Below are 22529 nucleotides of genomic sequence, written 5' to 3' on the forward strand. Positions count from 1 at the left end.
AGTTTACATGTATAATAAGGTTTTGAGTAACATTGTTTTATTATATAAACTATTTAATACATAGATAACCATTTATATTTCCAAGGTTTTAATAAGCTAGGGGGGCTTGTGGGCATTAGGGCTGCACAAAAAACCGGCCAAACCGTTAAACCGAACCGAACCGGACCGGACCTTTTGGTTGGGTTCTATTCAATTTTTCTAGGCATTGGTTCAGTTACGGTTAAGACTTTACCGATCGGTTGATGGTTTTTGAGTTTTAATCCGAAAATGAACCGAACCGATGAGAAACCGTAGACACCTCATTTTGGCCACCCCCTATAGACGCCCATTTTTTGCCCTTGCCCCCCCCCCCCCCCCCCCAAACTCAAAATTGCACCTCCTTTCTTTTGTCTTATTATGGGGCATTTTTACCATTTTGGGTAGTCTAGGAGTAGTTCTGTCATTGTAGTCATCCTAAGGGTATCAACCCTAGATATAAATGCAACATAAAAGCCTCATTTGAGGGAGGATTTTTTTTGGAGCTAGGGTAAGAGGTGGAAAGCTACAGATTGCAGAGAGAGGAGAGTATTGGAGTGTGAGAGAGAACGAGCAGAAGAGAGAATTAAGAGTTGAGAGAGAGAGAGAGAGAGAGAGAGAAGTTAAGGGAAGATAAACTTATTTAAATACTTGATTTGGATCTGTATTAAAGCTGAACAAAAAACCGGATAAACTGTGAACAGAACCAAACCGAACCTATCAAAATCAGTTCGGTTTGGTTCGGTTATACCCCCAATCTTGGATTTTCTCCAAACCGATAGGATCGGTTCGGTTCAAAAAAGCCTCCCTAAACCGAACCGGACCATGTGTAGCCCTAGGGGGCATGACAGCCCAAGCTTCCCTTTTGTTTATTTACATTGGTATTCAAGTAATATGTAGTATAGGATGAGGTTTTAAATAACCTAGGAGCTTGTGAAAATGCATGACAGATCGAGCCTTTTGGTTTATTTATTTCCATTGGTATTTAAGATTATAGGATTGCTCATGTGAAGTTGGTGACCATAATTTTTGAGTTATATATATAATATAGAATAATATAGTTTTAAATAACATAGGGGCCTGCGAGCCCCACAAGGTCCACGACCAAAGCTTTTCCCTTTATTTATTTCCACTAATGTTAAAGATTATGGGATGTTCACGGCAACCCCAGTTTTCTACTATTGTACATAAAAGATATGGGAATTGTTCGGCGATTTCACGGCTCACTTTTGTATGAGAGAACAGCCACCTCAGATGAATTAAATGAATAAGACAAAAATATGGGCCTGTGTGGCTGTTCTCTCATGCAAAAGTGAGCCGCAAAATGGCTTTCAAGAAATTGCCTAGCAAATCCCGATATATGGATAAGGTCTTAAATAGCTTATGGGTTTCTGCACATGACTACCCAAGCTTTTCATTTATTTGATTTCTAATGGTTTTTGGGCATGTTTGGCAAGCTTGAAATATATTCCATGGATATATTAGTGGGGCCAGTTGTGAGAGAAGGTCTGAGAGGAAGAGGCTTGAGAAGTTGGGAGTAAGGGGAACATAAAAAGCTCCTGAAAAACAAAGGAAACAACCACAATATGAAGCAGTATATATTTTCACTGTTTTTTAGGGATTCCACATGCTCTCTGCACATGTACCCTCTTAACTCTTAAGTCTCTCCCCTCCCTCCCTCAGGCTTTCTTTCACAATTGGGCCCATGAATATTTCTTGGAATAATTTTTCATGGTTGCCAAACAAGCCTAGGACAATTCACGAGGAACCATTAAATCAATGGGTAAGAGTGGTGCCTAATACCTTCCACTCGCGTAATCTAGTACGACCTAGAATCTTGATGAAGCCAAAGCCTTATACAGAAATCTAACACATCCTCATCTACATCGCTTATGAGAGTTGTGCATATGAATTTCTTCAAAAAAAAAAATCTTTTTTAAAATTGGAAGAGAAAAGGAGATTGACGAATCATCATCTTCAAATAGTAAAAATAAAGATCCTCAAGGGATTTAAGATGTTGAACCAAGAAAAAAGTTTGCAAAAAGAAAAAGTAAATTTGGTCCAAATTTTAAAATGTACACAATTGAGAAGAATCCTATATACAAGCCTTGTCAAGCCATGATGCACCGCAATGGAAAGAAAACATAGAAAATGAGATGCACTGCATAGTGTCCTGCTATAGCTGGATATTAGTTGATTTGCCACCTGGATGTAAAACCATAGGATGCAAGTAAATCTTCTAAATAAAGATGAAGATTGATTGGTAGTTCGATAAGTACAAAGCAAGACTAGTGGCCAGAAGATTCAAGTAAATAAGAGTGATTCTGCTTCCTCGACACATGTGCTCCAGTTGCAAGACTTTTCACTATTAGATTACCAATCGCTATAGCATCTATCCACAACCTCCTAATTCATCGGTGGAGACATTTGGGTACAGTAAATTCAATAGAAACTCGAGAGTGATAATTTATCTATATGTGCATGACATGCTCATTTTTTGAACCAACATTGATTGAATCCTAGACACAATGTTTCCATTTGTCAAAATTTGAAATAAATAATCTTGGTAAATTTGAAATAACTCTAGAAATCAAGATCATTAGAAAAGATAATAGACTTGTATTGATACAATCGAGCAAAAAATTGAAAATTCTAAGAAGGTTTGTTCCATTTGACTGTAAACTAACTTTCCCTTCATATAATTCAAATGTCAAACTAATGAGTAATGAGAACATAGAACGACCGATCGCTCAGCTCAAATACTCTTAGTATGATAGCAAGTCTAATCTATATTATGTCATTTACAAGACTAGACATCAAATGGGAAGTTGAAAAAAATAAGAGTATACTAGTAACCCTGGAAAGATGCATTGAAATGCACTTATTAGAGTCATGCCATACTTGAAGACATTGTATTACAGATTATGTTTTTAGAGATATCCCATTGTGGTTGAAAGCTACAATGATGCGACTTGAAATTCAGATCTAGACGAATCAAAGTCATTGAGTGCAAGGATTTTTCACATTGGAAAGTTGTAATAGTTCTTAGAACTCCAAAAAATAAGACACGCATGACTCATTGCACAATGGAATTAGGATTCATAGCCTGGTGGGGAGAAAATGAAACTGAGAAACGCATTAGTAGATATACCAATATAAGTGAAACCGATGCCAACTATAATCATCAATATGCTATAATTAAAACTTACAACAAGCTTTATAATAGGAAAAACCAGATAATTATGTCTGAAACTTTTCAAAAAAACATCAATAATACTGTACTAGGAAATGTAGATACTGAAAAAAGAAACACAAAGTTTTGCTAACATAAAGTTCACCACCCACCAATATAACAGCATTCCCAGGACTGCCACTCCCCAAATTTCCTGCACGTGGCCGACACAGGAATTGTCTGGCCCACATGCAAAGTGTGCGAGTTACCAGTTATAGTCCTGGGGACGCCACCCTCCCTCCCAGGCATCCTCGAACAGTTTTCCTTAATACTCCTCCATCATTGCATGGCATGAAACAGGAATACCTCCATGGGACCTGAAAGAGGGCTGAGAATTGTTTAAGAAGATGAGAAACGAGGAAGAAGACACTTCCTCACAATAAAACTTACTAATTTCATGCGCAAATGAGAAAGTTGTCTTCAAGGCTCTGTTTCTTTTGACATAAAATGGGTGTAAATTTTGTTTTACGCCCATTTTACACCGGGGAAAAAAAAAAACAGAACCTAAACAATTCTAAGTCTATAATGTGACCCTTAAATGGATGATTAAGAGAAAAAAAAAACAACAATTTATATTGACAAGAAAAGCATAAAAAAATTAGAGACAGAGAATTACCTGACAACGGTAGATTTTAGTCCACGGCTCAAAATGGATGTATAAATTTTTTTCTCACCAAATATTTTCTCTCTTTTTTTTGTCCATTAACAGATCACCAGTTAGACAGCTGTGTTTGACAAGTATGCGGCGTTTACATCTTTCTCTTATGTTAGGCTGTCCCTATGGCTTTTATTTTTTTCCTACAATAACAGAATTTCCTCAGTTTGTAGGAAAATTTTAAAAACTGCTGAACCCTATAACTTTTTTCCAGTGAAATATCAGTTTCCATGTATTTTTCTTTTCCATAAAGTGTTTTAACCTAGATACAAACCCTTAAAGGCAATTTTTTTATTGAGAATTTTCCCAGGATTAAAAAAGCATAGCCCTTATTTCTTTCCTTTTTTTTGGTGAAATTTTATACCTATAATGTTTACACTTTACAGGTATAAGAAACATTACAGGTATAAAATTTCACCAAAAGGAAAAAAAATTGATTTTGTAGCTAATCATGCCTGCAAACTTTCAAGCAAAATCTCATGAAGGAAACTGGCCAAATCATAGGGACCGATCAGGTAAGCTTATATTTCAGAAAAAAATGGTTTCTAGGTGCAAAATCAGTCTCAAGTGTAGAATTGTAGTGCATCTGTACTAAGCAATACCCAAAAGATCTCAAAAGGTTTACAGTGGCCTATAAAGGCACGGGCAACTACACAAATATGCTGCCTGAGAAGATTTGAAAAAACCGAAGAGAAAAACAAACAAGATTAACTTACAAATTAGATTGCAATTCTTTGACCCGAAGAGGTAAATTCATGCATGTTTGAAGAGTTTCATGCTGAGCCAATGGAAGTAAACAGCAACCACAAGAACAGGAAGAGTCAATGGCACCAGCAAACAGTAATACCTGTCAGCGAGGAACCAATAACCACAAATAGAACAGTAAAATTCAGTAACAGCAACTGTGGTAAACAGCAAAAATAGAATCAAATTGTGTCAATAACATGTGAAACTAGTCTAATCTTCGGAATGGTAATCAATCCGAGTAAAACTAAATTCACTTGAATCAAATAGCAGATCAAAACAAGAATGTGTCATTCGTAGAAAGTATCTGATTGATCAGAAGTTCGGCGGTGCATGAAGCGGACCCCTGTCGAGGGATGGCATGGACCGCTTTGAACTAACAGGAAGTCCTGATTTGCATTCAAACACAAGCGAACCAACTCCAAAATATTCTAGTTGAATCCAAAACATGTTCCTAATTGATTTAAACCTCTAAAGAGATAAGGGCTTTGTACTTAAAACTATCATTGAACTAAACAATTGATGAAAACCGAAATTTCTTTATGTTTACAAAGATGTTTCTAGTTATACAAAAACTTATTCTTATCAGATTGAATCAAGTTGAAGATGAATTCCTACTTGAGTTTTAGTCCCACATTTGTTTTGAATGGTAGAATTCATTAAAAAAGACCGAGATGGACAAAGAATACAAAGGAGAATTACATATACAAATCAAAGAAAAACAACATCAACGAGGAAGAAAATCATATTTCTCCACCGACTCCAAACCAACCTCTCTCCTAGCTAGAGAGTCCGCCACTTCATTAGCCGACCTTCTAACATGCTTGAAAGCCACATGGTTCTCACCTATAATATCAAAAATCTAATTAAAAAAGTTCGTGAATCTCCATGGAAACTTATAAGAACCCGATAACCACCAGATAACATTAATGGAGTCACCTTCCACCACTATATTACTAAGATGATCCTCAACAAGAAGCTTGATTCCTTGATGAGCCGCCCGCACTTCCGCCTCATTTGAATCGGCAATCCCAATAGGACCGGCAAATGACCAAATAACCTCACCTCTATCATCCCTTAAAACCCCTCCGATACCCGCCGGACTAGGATTACCTAAGCTTGATCCATCGAAGTTAACCTTTCTCGAGCCATGCTCCGGCGGAACCCAATCTTGAACAATATTATTAGATCTTTCAACACTTGAACACACCATTAACCACCCATACCATAAATCATAGGCGCATACAAAATTAAAAAGAGGTAATGACTTGGCTTAAGATATTGTTAATGCCGTAGCTTTAGAAGCAACAAAGGCCGCACTTTTAGAAATACCTCTCTAAAAGTTCTAGCATTCCTTTCTCTCCATAACGAACATATAATGGCAAGAAAAGAAAGACTCCATAGAGTTTTCCCTTTCAATCCCCACGGAGCGTATTGCCAACTCTCAAGAGCCTGGGAGATGTCTTTCGGAAACACCCATCGCACACCAAACCTTTCCAACACCAATCCCCAGACCTTTCTAGCAAAGTTGCAATGAAGAAGCAAATGGCTTATGGACTCCCCATCTTCATGACAAAGGGTGCAAAAATTAATGAAGATCATATTTCTAGCCCTCAAAAAGTCAATCGTTTGAATTCTCCCCAAAATAGCCGCCCACCCAAAAACAACAACCGAGGGAGGGGCTGGGATAGACCACACTCTAGCAATATCAGGAACAACATGAAAGGGTAACAAATGGCTATAGAAAGATTTGGATGAAAATTCACCTGAAGTGGTCCAAATCCATACCCTTGCATCCACCCCATCCCTCTTAATATAACACCTCTCAAGAACATCAAAAAGCCTGGCAACCGATATGAGTTCTCTATCAAAGAAATTGCGCCCAAAAGAAGGAACCCATATAACTCTCCCCTCCATTCGCACATAACAATCCTTGACCAAAACATCCTTAACTGGCGCCACAAAAAATAGATCCGGAAAAGAGTCCTTCAATCGAACCTTGCCACACCACAAATCCAACCAAAATCTAACACGATCACCACTATGCACCCTGTGTATCTGATACCCTTGAGAAACTCCAAGGAAAAGCCCAAGATATCCCTCCATAACGTACAACCTTTACACGAAAAACTATCTTTAGACTCCCATCGAGACACATCTGATCCATACTTACTAATAATTACTCTCACTCAAAGAGCACTCTCTTCTTCTCCAAGCCTCCACAACCACTTACCTAACAAAGACTGATTCACAATTCTGACTCTTCTAATACCCAATCCACCCGCCTTAACCGGCAAGCAAACCTTTTTCCATCCCACTAATGAAATACCCTGCTTCTTCTCAGGACCCCCCCAAAGAAATCTCCGCTGAATCTGTTCGATTCTCTTCGCAATACTCACCGGGCAACAAAAAACCGACAACTGATAAACCGGAATACTTGCCAACGCCGCTTTAATTAACGTAAGTCTACCACCCCGAGAGACAAGGTTCCTCTTCCAGGAATCTAATCTCCTCTCCACCCTCTCAACGATGGACACCCAACTAGCAATACTTGGTCTCCCAGAACCCAATGGTAAACCCAAATAAGAAGAGGGGAGGCTATCCAACTAGTAGCCCATAATACCCGCCAAACCAAGAGACAACTCATAGTCCATATTAACACCATACAACTTTGACTTATGAAAATTAACACGCTGGCCCGAAATCAACTCATACCACCGAACGATAGCTTTAAGATAAAGAACCGACTCAACCTCCGGCGAACAAAAAAGCAAGGTATCATCCGCAAATTGAAGATGAGTAACCTCCACTTCGTTTTGTCCAACATAAAATCCTTGGATAAGCTTATTAGCACTCCCTTTCATGATCAAACCGTTGAGAGTTTCCACTACCAAAACAAAGAGAAAAGGAGACAGGAGGTCCCCTTGCCTTAGCCCCCGAGACGATTTAAAATATCCAAAAGAAGCACCATTGATAAGGATAGAGAACCATGGGGAAGATATACACTTTGCCATCCAACCCCTCCACTTCCCACCAAAGGCCATTTTACCCATAACATAATCCAGAAAATGCCACTCCACCCGGTCATAAGCTTTTTCCATATCCAACTTACATACAACACCACTTCTTCCGCACTTAGCATAAAAGTCAATAGTCTCATTAGCTATAAGGGAACAATCAAGAATTAGACGTTTGCTAACAAAAGCAAACTGAAAAGATATCGGGGTGATCTGACCCAAAATTGACAACTTCGAAAGAAAAAATGTGAGAAAGACCCAAAAAAGCAGGGTGATCTGACCCAAAATTTCAAGCTCCTTTACATTCAGGAGAAGCTAAAATTGACAACTTCGAAAGAAAAAATGTGCATTTTATTGGAGCAAGTTCCCCTGTTTTGTCAGTTGAAATTCACAAATTCATGCAATCAGAAACAACTGTATCACATGTAAGGCAATAAATACAAGCTAATATGGTCATCTGGTAAACCACGAAAGGTAAATGCAATTAAAAATGATTAAAATAATAAAAGGATTTCAAACATGACATACAAATGCATTCCAAACAATACCTGTCATTTTGAATTGCAGATAAAAATGTATTCGTAAATGGCGGAAGGAACTTGGATAGGACAGAAGCACAGAGGAAAACAATGAGAGAAATGAAGCCAGATACAAGAAAAATCAATCCCCTAAGCGCACTTGTTTCTGAATCAATATGCTTAGGCGAAGTTGACATGTTCAATACTTCCTTCATCCATTCAGTAACTTAGGTGGCTGAAGCAACTTGAAAACCCCAAGAGACCATCACAAGATTATACCATCAGTAGTGTTGATATTCCATGCCCTGGAGGTATAAGAAAAGTTATTGACATAACATGGTGGGATACAGTTTTCAATAGTCCATCCCTGCTGGCAATAGGATGGACTTGGTATGCAGATATAATCAAAGTCGTAAGGAAAAGGAAAATAATTGTAGGTTTTCTAAAGGAAAAAAATAAGTGTTTCATTGAACAAAAGCATGAAATATTTTACCATTAATATCATATAGTCTTACATGTTTCTGGCAAAGCAGCAATCTATCAAGTGAGACTAGACAAAGTTGCAGACATAATGGAATATCTTTCTCCATAACTACATAGATATAAACCTACTACAAACATTACTTTCCATTATAATGTGGTACTTTCTTACCTTGGATGCTTTCAAATGCTTTGGTCATAACAATTTTATATGACTTAACCAAAAAACAACCTTAATTACAAATAAAGACCGAATTTGATGGAGTTTAATCAATTGAGTGCTTTGTAATCTTCCCAGGAGTTCGGAGGAGATTTCTCACGCTGGGCGAGATACTCAGGATCCCTACAAAAGTATTCTAGAAATCAATTGATTAAACACTCGCTGAAAATTCTTAACTTTCAACTTCAACATCTAAACTTGTAAGTTTTAGGAGTCTCTAATGAATATACCCTTCAATAAATTTCAGGAATGTATGCAGTATCAAATTTCTGAGAAATTCTGAATTGAAGAACTTCAAATGTAGGTAAAGACTTCATAGGGAACAACTATGAAATTAGAGAGTTTAAGAGTGAATAATATTGAAATATCAGTGAAAGAACATATTATTAGATGTTGGAAATTTCATTTCTTGGAATGGAAGTCCAAAATGAAGCTGAAAAAATTTTACTAGCTGAAATTAAAATCACGTGAATTTTTAGACTCCGGATACTTTCCGGCAAATAAAATCCCAGACCGATATAGAGCACAACTTCTTGGTATATCCAAAGCAGCAGCAAATAAAGAAAAAGAGGACACATCACAGCGCACGAATTGAAGAGGAAATGACAAAAAAACAAAAAACAAAACAAACATTGGAAACTAGAGCAAAAAAAATATTTAAAAATGTGAAAAATAATTGTGACTAGAATCCATATATAGACCAAAATTGCACTATCACTCTGACTGAAAGTGTTAAATTACCTAAAAGGACCCCATTCTCCTCATATCGTTGTTGTGTATCGCATCCTTCACTTCATCAAAGTGTTAAATCACATGAATTTTTATAATTTGGATATTTTCCTGCAAATAAAATCCCAGATCGATATAGAGCACAACTTCTTGGTATATCCAAAGTAGCAGCAAATAAAGAAAAAGAGGACACATCACAGCACACGAATTGAAGAGGAAAAGACAACATAGAAAAAACAAAACAAGCATTGGAAACTAGAGAAAAAAAAATATTAAAAAATGTGAAAAATAACTGTGACTAGAATCCATATATAGACCAAAATTGCACTATCACTCAGACTGAAAGTGTTAAATTACCCAAAAGGACCCCATTCCCCTCATATCGTTATTGTGTATCGCATCCTTCACTTCATCAAGTCCAGCCTCGGTCGTGGGCTTATGTATTGTCCCCAAGTTCATATTGATAGCATTGCTTACATAGATGTGGATATGGCCAGATCAGCTACTCACCGTCGCTCCACCAGCATATTGTGCCTTCCTAAGATGAAATTTAGTCATATGGAAGAACAAGGTATCGTCGGTTGTCTCTCACTGTAATGTTAAGGCACGGTACAGATTTGCGTCCCATGGCACATGTGAACTCCTATGGCCATGTTCCCTAATCTCCAAGTTAGGTTTCTCTACTAGTGCTCTAATCACATTTCATTGTGACAACAAAGCAGAGATTCACATTACATCTGACTCGATTCTTCATGTAAGAATGAAGCACATTGAAGTGCATGTCCACTTTGTCAGGGGAAAAGATATTTTATGGTTCCTCTGAGGCTTCATTATGTACCCTCGTCAAATCATTTCGCCAATATGTTACGAAGGTTTAGGGCCTTTCTTCTTTAGGACACGATTACCAAGCTAGGCATGTTGGAAATATATATCCCATATGGAGGGGGAGTGTTGTCATGTGATGCATGTACATTTGATATTATGTGTGAGTTATGTATGTAATTATTTTTATTATGTTCCCTTCACTAAACTTTATTCTTTGTAACATATTCTTTCAAAGTGGAAGTATGCCCTTGATCTACCGAAGAATAGTGGAATGTTGGGATGTGCATGGTATTAAATTTCGGCCGAAACGAAAGATGTGCATGGTATTAAATTTCGGCCGAAACGTTTCGTTTCCGCCGAAATATTTCGGTTTCGGCACAAACCGAAACAAAATTCACATGAAGTCGTTTCTTTACAAGATTTCGTCGAAATTTGACCGAAATTCTGAAATTTTGCCAAAATGTCGTTGAAATTTCGGTTCATTTTTGGACTTTGTATGCAGATATAATCAAAGTCATAAGGAATGGAAAATAATTGCATGTTTTCAGAAGAAAAACATAAGTGGTCATTGAACAAAAGCATGAAATATTTTACCATTAACATTATATAGTCTTACATGTTTCTGGAAAGCAGCAATCTATCAAGTGAGAATAGACAAAGTTGCAGGCATAATGAAATATCTTTCTCCATAACTAAATAGATATAAACCTACTATAAACATTACTTTCCATCATAATGGAGTACTTTCTTACCTTGGATGCTTTCAAATGCTTTAGTTATAGCAATTTTATATGACTTAACCTGAAAGTAACCTTAATTGCAAATAAAGATCGAATTTGATGGAGTTTAATCAATGGAGTGCTGTGTAATCTTCCGAGGAGTTAGGAGGAGTTTCCTCCCGCTGGTCGAGATACTCGAGATCCCCAAAAAAGTATTCTAGAAATCAATTGATTAAACACTCGCCCAGAATTCTGAACTTTCAACTTCAACACCTAAACTTGTAAGTTTTACGAGAGTCTCTAATGAATATAACCTTCGATAAATTTCAGGAATGTATGCAGTCTCACATTTCTAAGAAATTCTGAATTGAAGAACAAAACGAGCGTTGGAAACTAGAGCAAAAAAATATATTAAAAAAATGTGAAAAGTAACTGTGACTAGAATCCATATATAGACCAAAATTGCACTATTACTCGAACTCAAAGTGTTAAATTCCCCAAAAGGACCCCATTCTCCTCATATCGTTGTTGTGCATCGCATTCTTCCTTCATGAAGTCCAGCGTCGGTTGTGGACTTATGTATTGTCCCCAAGTTCATATTGATAGCTTTGCTTACATAGATGTGGATATGGCCAGATTAGCTATTGACCGTCGCTCCACCAGAATATTGTGCCTTCCTAAGATGAAATGTAGTCAAGTTCACATGTGCCATGGGATGCAAGTCTGTACCTTGCCTTAACATTGCAACGAGAGACAACCGACTGTAACTTGTTCTTCCATATGGAAGAACAAGTTACAGTCGGTTGTCTCTCGCTGTAATGTTAAGGCACGGTGCAAATCACGGTACAGATTTGCATCCCATGCCACATGTGAATTTCTATGGCCATGTTCCCTAATCTCCAAGTTGGGTTTCTCTACTAGTGCTCTAATAACATTTCATTGTGACAACAAAGTTGTGATTCACATTGCTTCTAACTCGATTCTTCATGCAAGAATGAAGCACATTGAAGTGCGTGTCCACTTGTTAGGGGAAAAGATATTTTATGGTTCCTCTGAGGCTTCATTATGTATACTCGTCAAATCATTTGGCCAATATGTTACAAGGTTTAGGGCCTTTTTTCTTTAGGATACGAGAACCCAGCTAGTCATGTTGGAATTATATATCCCATCTTGAGGGGTAGTGTTGTCATGTGATGCATGTACATTTGGTATTATGTGTGAGTTATGTATGTATGTAATTATTTTTATTATATCCCATCTTGAGGGGAAGTCTTGTTTGCTTCATCACGTTCGGCCCGAGCTGGGGACTTGTGTATCATTGCCATGGTCACCCTGATATCTTTGCTTACATACATGTGGGTTGGGTCAGATCAGCTACTAATTGTCGCTCCACACTAATTGTCGTTCCACATCAGGATATTGCGTCTTCTAAAGAGGAAATTTAGTTACTAAGAAGAGCAAGAAATAGTCAATTGTCTCTCGCTTTAATGGAAGAATGCATAGTTGCATCCCATGGCACATGTGAGCTTCTATGGCTATGTTACCTAATGTCTGAGTTGGGTTTTACTACTATTGGTTCAATCCTACAAAATAGTGACAATAAAGCTACTATCCACATTGCATCTAACTCCATTTTTCATGAAAAAACGAAGCACATTGAAGTGTGTCTACTTTGTCAAGGAAAAGATTTGTGATGGGTACTTTGTGCTTCCTTATGTTCCCTCGTCACATCAATTGGCTAATATCTTAACTAAGGTTGTAGGGCCTTCTCTTCATCAGCAAACAAGTATTAAGCTGGGCATATTGAATTCATATAGCCTAGTTTGAGGGGAAGTGCAGTCAAATGTTGCATGTACATTTATTATTATATGTGAGTTATGTATGTGTTATTCTTTTTATTATTTCCTCTTCACTAAGAGTACTTTAGTCATTGTAACAATATATATCTATATATACATATATTTGAGGTTAATATATATATAGCAAAGCGAGAAGGATTTTGAATAAGAGATGACTATCCGAGACGTTTTCAGATGCTGTGGGTCTCCTCCTACGGCGGGAGTGGTATCTGGGTTTCCGGTGGATCCTTTAATTTGCCCTTGTGGTTTCAACCTGGACCTTACAGTGGTTCATTTCCAAAACTTCCTGGAAGCAGGATATCCTGCTCTGGAAGTATTTGAATCCATGGGGATCCTTAATATTTGCTGTCGGAGAACTCTCAGTTTGTTTGGGCAAGGTGGCGAGCTTAATAGATCTCACTGGGTTCCTCCCAGATCCCATTCAGGGTCACTGGGTAGTATCGAGGACAGGGAGACTAGAACAAGACGACTGGAATTTGGGGCCAGAAGAATCCTGGCCAAAGAGCCTTTGAATTTAACCGCCAATTGCCTTCCAATGGCAGTGACTGGATGTGTCCGAAATGCGAATATAAAAATTTCGGAATGCGTAACGCCTCTCAGGCTGGTTTGGAGACCTAAATTCGGTCCCTCTCAGGCTGACACTCATGCCGACCCCTTACCCCTAGAGGTCCCAATCACTTTGGTGGAGGAACGAAAGAAGTATTTAAAGAGTTGTCTCATTGGGAGTCTAAAATCTGCATCATGGTTGTTGGAAGATGTTTGGGAGTGGGCTAAAAGTTGTTGGGGTTTGCCGGAGCTGCAGAAGCCCTTCGCTATTAATTCAGTTGACATCATTTTCCATTTTGAGTCAGAATCCCACGCGACTGCAATCCTCAGGCATGGAGGTGACCTTTTGGGAGGATTTCTCTCTTCTCTTCAACCATGGTTCCCGACTTATAACACGGGAGCTAGAACCATTAGGATAAGATTCTATGATATCCCTCTTCACGCCTGGTCAACGTTAACTGTGGAATACCTTGGGCAGCATCTGGGTCAGGTGATCCAAACCCAGCTCTTTGGAAATCACGATCACTGCATGTCTTTTGCTCAGCATTGGTATTAACCCCGTGTGGAAATCTATACCCTCATCCATTAATTTAAGAGTGGAGTCCAGCATTTATTCTATTAGAGTTAAGATGATCTCTGAGGATGGCATTAATAGTATGGCGGTATCGGTTATGGGAGAATCAACTAGTAAAGATAATTCGGACTTATGTGAGGACCCTGAGCAGGTTTTCGATTCCCAGATACCAGCGATGGCTGACTCACCGGAAAGGGTGACAAGGTCTAATCCCGATACCTGCGACCTTGACAGGAAGCTGTTGGTGGAACCCGGTTTGAATTTTGAATCCCCCAAGCTTACCGCCATTATCTCATCTGGAATGTCGGAGAGTAGGAAAGCTGATTTGACTAGAAAGTGGGGCCAGGCTAAAAGTGGTTCAACACAGAGTACATTAAATACAGGGTCTCGTGGCGAGAAAGGAAAGGCCTCTCAAAAAGATGTTGTTGATAGCTGTATTCTGACCTCGGTAAATGACAAAAAGGCACTAAAGATTAAAACTAGATTCCATAATGATAATAATAAGAATTTTAAAGTAGCCTGTGTACAGGAAAAGTTAATGCAAATCGGAGAAATACTAACTCAGAATTACAGGTGCTAGCTACTCGAGGGGGTCTTTCAGTCTTTACGAGAAAATTGAAAGGTATTGTTAGGAAAGAAAATCACAGGAGGAGGAAACTAATTGTCGAATCTCAGAAACTTCTCCAAAATTTCGACGCAATCAGTTCGCCAGCTATGTCAGGAAAAGAATCGGCCCACGATGGAAGCTCTCCGCCCATTCAGGGCTTCTCGTTTGAGGATGGAGATATCAAATTGCTGAAAGACCTTCGCTACAGCGAAAAACTTGCTAGGAAGGAATCTCCGACCCCCTGTGAGACTTCTCTTAACCCGCTAAAAAAGCGTTTGGCTCAGTTAAAGTAAAACCCATCCTCCATCAATAATCTGGATCCTAATTCGGAATCGACTAGTAATAAGGAACTGCATGTACCTCTCCCTAATCTCCCCATCTTCAGTAAAGTTCTAGAAAAGCAAAGACGTACTCGGCGGCGTCTTTGGGAGGAGGAAACAAAAACTGTTATCAGAAACCTGGAAAACAATCGATCCAGCTTGACTCTGGGGGTAGCTGATGCACCGGGCAACTCAGGGCGGATTGAAGATTTGCGAGTTGGGGAGCCCCAAGTCTCAAAGGACTCTAAAGGTAAGGCAAAACAGGTTGATAATAGCTCTGCCGATTCTAGGAGTAGGGAATCATTCTCAGAAGAGTTCAATGACTTATTGTCAGTAAGGGATGTTTTCGGGATTACATATGATGAAGATTTGGGGTAACCAAAAAAAATTCCCTTGCAATGAAGGAAAGAGATAAGGAAGAACAAAAGGCAAGAGTTAAAGAAATTTTAAACAAGTTTGGAGTAGATGTTTAAATAAGTTAGGTTGAGAGATGGGTGTGGACTTCCTAGGGCTGGCAATTTCACTCGAAAAAGCGGGGATCCGCCCCGCCCCGCCCCGTTTGGGGAGGGGATTCCCCGATTTGAAAGGGGAAGGGGAAGGGGAAGGGGATTATAAAAATTCCCCGGTGCGGGGAGGGGAAGGGGAAGGGGATGGAGTTGTCCCCGCCCCGCCCCGCCCCACCCCGACCCGCCCCGCTAATCAATGCCATTTTTTTGTAAATTTTTAAGTGTTTTTTTTAAGGAAAACTACTAGAAACTCTGTGGATCGGCTACAAGATTCCCCCAAACATAAACTTAGCTTGTCTTTTCCTTTTAATTAGCTTCTGAGAGCATTTTGGGAACTATAATAACCTTTTCACAGATGTTGAAATAATAAAGACAAGCTGAGAGCCTGAGACGCTGAGTGTATGCAATTATCAAAAAATCGTAGTGCCAACAAAATTTTAGGGTTGGATTGCAGGTTTTAATTTTCAACAAGAAAAATTTAGCTACTAGAAATTTGTTTCATGTCAGCACTAGACTGAATTGCAGTTAAAGAAATAAGTCATTTGTTGATTTTGTTCTCTTCTCCATTCTCATTTCTCATGCTCATCTGGGGGTTAACATGCTATACAGAATGAACTAATGAACATTATTTTGCGTGTGTGAGCGCCCACTTATGGACTTTTAAAGTTCATTGTGAATACTGAAATAGTTACTTTTTGCACATTGGCTGTCTGTTAATGAAGGTAATCTTGGTGCTCATTTCCTATTTATCATTCCATAATTTATGCAGAAAATTGCTGAAAGATGAGGTCCTGTTGTTATTTATGTTTGTTGTCTCATCCATGCATTTCTGATTTTGTCCATCTGTTTGTTGATCACATGAATAGAATCATAGCATTCATCACAATATTACCTGTAATGGACGTAGAAGAAAGAAGCTCTGTTTGCTGGTTTGATTGGGTTCCAAAGAGGGGGCGGGGCGGGGATTTTGTCCCCGAAAGATGCGGGGAGGGGAAGGGGAAGGGGAAGGGGAAGGGGATTAGATATTCCCCGCGGGGAGGGGAGGGGGATTCCCCACCATCCCCGCAGAGGGGAAGGGGAAGGGGAGGGGGAAAATTCCCCGCAGAGGGGAAGGGGAAGGGGACCCCAACATCCGGCCCCGACCCGCCCCGTTGCCACCCCTAGGACTTCCCCTTGGTAAAGTGTTTGAGGAGGTAGTGCAGTATTGTTTTAGATTGGTCGCTCTGGTTGAAACTACAGGATCTGAGTTGTAGGATGGTAGGGAGTAATCCCCCAACACCACTATTTCGTGTTCAAAATCAATGTGATTGCCGATCGTTATCCAAGAGTTTTTTTATTTCCAATAGCCAGAGTTTGAGAGACACGTTCTTTCGCTAAGGTTACCTAGTCTGAATGCGCTAGGTCAGCTGATTCCCTTGAAATTCTATGATAAATCTTGAGCCTTAGAACTTCAGATGGCTCGTCTACTCGTTCAGAATCATGTAGCACTGGTGGTATTCATGAACTCTAACTTCATATAATCTCAAGAAGAACCTAGGAAAACTAGAATTTTGTACAGTCCAAAAAGGTACAGGTGAAAGGTTTGAGGAAAGAAATGAACGTATAGAGGAAAGGATTATGTGTACATTAGAATCACGTATAGGTACATGAATATGGGCATTATAATAGAGGAAAGGAATAGTTGAGTTTTGTAATTACTTATGGTTGCTTTTGAATTGGCTTCGGGAATGCCCGTGCTAATTCACCTTAATACTTTGTAATTGCAGGATGGGACTTCTGGTCCCAATTGCTATTTGAATATTAACGAAAGTTGTCATCTTTCAAAAAAAAAATATAGCAAAGGGAGCTCTCCTCTCGTTATTCGTTCAGCATATTATTTCTCTCTTCTCTATCATCATCATCATCTTCTTCTTCTTCCTTGTCTCTTTCTCCATTTATACTCTTGATTCCATCAAGCACCAATTGGTATGCCTTCTAGAAATTTAGGAAGCATGAAAGAAACTTGAATTGGAGTCACAAAAGTTCTACCAGCTCGCTTTAGCTTTTTTCCGTGTAGAACTTTCCTCAATAGTTGCTACAAACATAACTTTTTATTCCTAAGATCATGGTCTTATTGCATAAGGCAAGGATTCATTGGTGGTCGAGCAAGCCTGGTCTGCACATGATTGAGCTCCTATTTCAGTTCAACAAGAACTGAATCAACTCGGAAAATGATTAAGATTCTACTTTTTAATAATGAATTTGACTTACTATGAGTTTCCTAAGCACCTTGAAGATGGTGTTCCCCTTAACCTTTATACTGCAAGCTTTTTCAATAACGAAGTTTAGAGATGAATTTGAAAGCCAACAATTGAAAAACCGAAAAGGTTTTGGGCCTTTTTGCCAGTTGATGGGACTGTGGTCATCAACATAGTTTCAAAGCTCCCCCTACGCCATCGTGGACTCCCTCGAGTCGACTCCCTTTTTCCTTCGCTGCATTTCGCGTTTTGCCCTGGCTGTGATACGAGTATTCCTTGCAAAGTCAATAAAAACTCCTTTACTCTTCCGAGATATTACTACATCAAATGAGTACTCAGCCACGTCAATCAAGTACTCGACCGCGTCATGCCGAGTTAACTAGGATTTTCTCCAGCCACCTTTTGACCCACATCTGCATTTTGAAATTGCAGTCATCAATTCCATTTATCTTCATAGTCTTTAAGCAAACAATGAACATTGAACTGCCTTATGTAATTAAATCCATAGTTTCAAAACTCATCTGTATCATCATGGACTCCCCCAAGTCGACTCCATTTTAGCTTGACCGCGTTCTTGTCCAAGTCCACATTTTGCCCTATAAAGCCAATCAAAACTCCTTTGACTCTTCCGAGTTATGACCACATCAACTGAGTACTCAGTCGTGTCAACCAGGTACTAAATCGCATCGTTCTGAGCTATGCCGAGCTAACTAGGATTTGCTTTGGCCACTTTTTGACTCGCATCGGCATTTTGAAACGCTGATCAAATCTAGGATTGATATGAGGAACACATTCAATTTGACACTGGAAACTATTTAGACTAAAAAATTATTTGCATTGATGGGCATAAAAGACAAATGTAATTGGCTCAGAGTTTCACACTCAACTATCACCTGGGAAGCACGGGTACTCTCTGGAGGTCCACGCACCCCTATCGGGTGCATCTTGGGTACGGGTGCGTACCGGCTACGCACCCAAACCCTACCTCTGAAGATTGGAGGGTTGCAATCATTCGGTGGAAATGATTTTTGGGGAGTAACCTATGTACTTTGTGGCCAATTAAATGGATAGTTTGGATCATCCTATGGTTTGGGTCATACGACAACATTAAGAGCCGATCATGGCCCCTCATATTTTTCAAAATGAAGTGTATGGTCCACACCATAGGATGATCCAAGCCGTCCATTTGATGGGCAACAACGTAAATAGGTTGTGCCACCAAAGTCATTACCATAAGATGACTGCATGTCTGCAACCCTCCAATCTATAAAGGTTTCCATAATATGTCGTTTCTATTTAGATCGGAGGGCTAGGATCAGCCTATGGAAATGATATTTTGGGGCACAACCAATTTACGTTGTGGCCCATCAAATGGACGGTTTGGATCATCCTATGGTGTGGGCCGTATAGTTCATTTTGAAAAGTATGGGTGGGGCCTACGATTGGGCCTTAATGTTGCCGTACGGCCCACACCATAGGATGATCCAAACCATCCATTTGATGGGCCACAAAGTAAATAGGTTGCACCCCAATTGGTGATGTTATTTTTATTTAAACTAGAACTTATGAATTAATATTAGATTTTGGTGATGTTATTGTTATTTCATTGTTCTCCAATTAAATTGTTTGAATTCTTTAACAAAATATTTAATTTTTATGAATAAATAATATAATATAAAAATATATTATATTCACTGCACTCCCCCAACATACCCATATCCTATTTTATTTTAAAATCACGTATCCACGTACCCATATTGTGTCATACCCACACCCCGTACCCGTATCTGTGCTTCATGGACTATCACTCTATTACACAGAGTTATATTTGAATATGTAATAATTATTGTAAGTATTATTAATTATATTATAGTAAAAATTAATGTGTTCATAATTTCATACACAATAGACCGCATCCAAAACTACAACATATCGTCCTTCATTAAAGAATGTTCTCCTTATATAAGTGCAACCACGTTGGAATTAAAATGAAAAGAACTTCATAAGCAACTAATGATGGTGAGGTCTTATTACTACCTATCTTATTAATGACGGTCAATGTTCCTACAACCTTAGACAAACAATTCAGGGGAGAAACACTAGTGGGTCGTAGCTTAAATCATACTATAGTTAATTAGAAAACAGAAGCAACAAGCATTCCTATGCTAGCCAAATAGAAATATGGAATTGATGAGTTCACTATTTCAATGAGAAATAGAATAAGATCCGAATGGCATGTAAGTCAATTATATTAATAGCATAGGAAACTAAAAATCAATTTATGGACAAATTAGAGGTTTGAATAATTAGCGGATATTAGCATTTGCATCTGAAATTGTTGAATTCCTTAACTCAAAAATCTGCAACAGCATTGTAAGCAAGTTAAGCTTCTCCAATCAATGAGATGATGCCTATTTTTGCTACAGCTAGATAAAAAATCAAGACATCCAACCCTAACGTATAGCCAAAAAACTCTTCTTCAGCTATACTTTCAAAGAAAATCATTCGAGAAATGACATTTCCACCAATCAATTCGATTTCCCAAAGATCAAGAACAAGGCTCGAAATTATTATTAAAACAAGAAATCCACAGGAAGTTATAATAATATGCGAAAATGCCAGGAAAAAAAATCGAAGTAAGAAAATTGTTAGAATGAAATATAGATCAATCTAGTATCTCAATATCCTGGGCAAGAGTAGTGCAAAAATGCCAAACAAAACATGAATCTATTAAGGAAAATGCCGAAAAATGAATGCAAGGCCAATTATCATCTTAAAATCGCCAATCTAAGCAATATCATGGCAAAAAATTCCAAGCAAAAATAGAACTGAAATGCATTGAAAGGAAATAAATGTAGATTTGCTTAGTAAGATATGTTATTGAAACATTAAAACTCTAATCTAAGGTAATATTAGATCAAATACCTCGAGTTAATACAGGCACCTCCTTTTAATGATCTGGAAAAAGCGAAGAACATACTCAAATCAAAAACTCAAAACAAAAGAAAAAAAATCAAGTTCTATTTTCGGGACATGTGATAAAAAAGATAGAGGCAGGAAACACCAAACATAGTGCCCTATTTTAGGAAAATTTTAAAAGAAAAACCTAAGCATACCTCTTGCAGATTGATGCAACAAACACTAGCAGGAGTACAACCAATAAGATATCGGAGAAAAGTCAAGACAACAACCTTCGGAAAACAGATATAAAATCAAATGTAAATATTATAACGGTTTTTCAATGGCCGTCGGATCACTTTTCGTCGATCGGATATTCCTCCGAAGTCATCTTGTCTGAGCAAACACTCTCAGGACCACAAGCAACTCTCTCTCTCTCTCTCTCTCTCTCAACCCTTGGGGGCCAACAACTGATATATGAACCACGCACTTTTCTTGGTATGGCCACCCCATCTAAGTGTATTATGACTACTCTTTCAACACTAAAAGGGGTGGCCTTAGAAAGAAATGGGAGCGGATATATTATTTCCCTTCGTTTAAATTTTTAAACAATGGATGCTCATAATATTTTAAAAAAATAGCTACATCTTTGAGTAGATATCAAATAATGTATATTTGGCCTAAATATTTTTTTAACACAATATTTGATATCTACTCAAAGATGTAGGTATTTTTTAAAAAATATGATGAGCCTCCATAGTTTAAAAATCTAAACGAAGGAAATTAATATATCCACTCCCATTTCTTTCCAAGGTTACCCCTTTTAGTGTTAAAAGAGTAGTCATAATACATTTAAATGGGGTGGCCAGACTAAGTGGTGAATATCATTTGTTGGGCCCCAAGGGTTGAGAGAGAGGGTTGCTGGTGGTCATGAGTATGGTTGCCCAGACAATATGACGTCGGAGAAAGATCCAACCGACGAAAAGTGGTCCAGCAGCCATTGAAAAATCGTTCTAATATTTACATTTGATTTTAGATCTGTTTTCCGAAAGTTGTTGTCTTGACTTTCCTCCGATATCTTATTGGCTGGACTTCTGCTACTGTTAGTTGCATCAATCTGCAAGAGATATGCTTAGGTTTTACTTTGAAAATTTTAGTAAAACCAAAACTTTGCACTATATTTGGTGTTCCCTGCCTCTGTCTCTTTAATCACATGTCCCAAAAATAGAACTCTTTTTTTCCTTTTCTTTTGAGTCTCTGATTTGGGTGTGTTCTTCGCTTTTCCCATATCATCAAAAAGAGGTGTCTGTATTAACTCGAGGTATTTAATCTAATATTGCCTTAGATTAGAGTTTTAATGTTTCAATACTTAGCAAATCAGCATTTATTTCCTTTCAATGCATTTCAGTTCTATTTTTACTTTGAATTATTTGCCCTAAAATTGCCTAGATTGGGGATTTTAGGATGATAATTGGTATTGCATTCATTTTTGCATTTTCCTCAATGGATTAATGTTTTATCTGGCATTTTTGCACTACTCTTGTCCCAGGATATTGAGATACTAGACTCAGCTATGTTTTATATTATTAAACAATTTTCTTACTTTGATTTGTTTTTTCGAGCATTTTCGCCTATTATTATAACTTCCTGTGGATTTCTTATTTTAATAATAATCTCCCGCCTTCTTCTTGATCCGTGGGAAATCAATTTGATTGGTGAAAATGTCTTCTCAATGATTTCCTTTGAAAGTTTAGCTAAAGAAGGGTTTTTTTGTTATATATTAGGGTTGGATGTCTTGATTTATTATTTAGCTGTGGCAAAAATCGGC

General features: G+C 38.3%; 1 long non-coding RNA gene across 13 annotated transcripts in view; it reads right to left on the minus strand.

Moving 5' to 3' along the window:
- Positions 1–1988: 1988 nt before the first annotated feature.
- Positions 1989–22529, minus strand: part of LOC143854146 (uncharacterized) — a 41951-nt gene continuing 21410 nt past the window's right edge. For 5 of the 13 annotated variants that reach the window (XR_013237432.1, XR_013237437.1, XR_013237428.1 and 2 more), the window contains 5 exons: positions 9623–9721; positions 8212–8486; positions 4619–4749; positions 3864–4045; positions 3172–3564 (listed from right to left, as the gene is read on the minus strand). This is a non-coding gene — a long non-coding RNA (uncharacterized LOC143854146). Of the gene's footprint in view, positions 2221–3171; positions 3576–3863; positions 4046–4618; positions 4750–8211; positions 8487–9622; positions 9722–20728; positions 20762–22529 lie in introns of those variants that run through there. The other 8 variants (XR_013237434.1, XR_013237435.1, XR_013237433.1 and 5 more) reach the window with 5 other exon arrangements.

The sequence above is a fragment of the Tasmannia lanceolata genome, unplaced genomic scaffold (assembly GCF_043159265.1).
Source record: "Tasmannia lanceolata isolate RefF3 unplaced genomic scaffold, GAP_Taslan_0.1 ptg000020l, whole genome shotgun sequence".
Classification (NCBI taxonomy): Eukaryota; Viridiplantae; Streptophyta; class Magnoliopsida; order Canellales; family Winteraceae; genus Tasmannia; species Tasmannia lanceolata.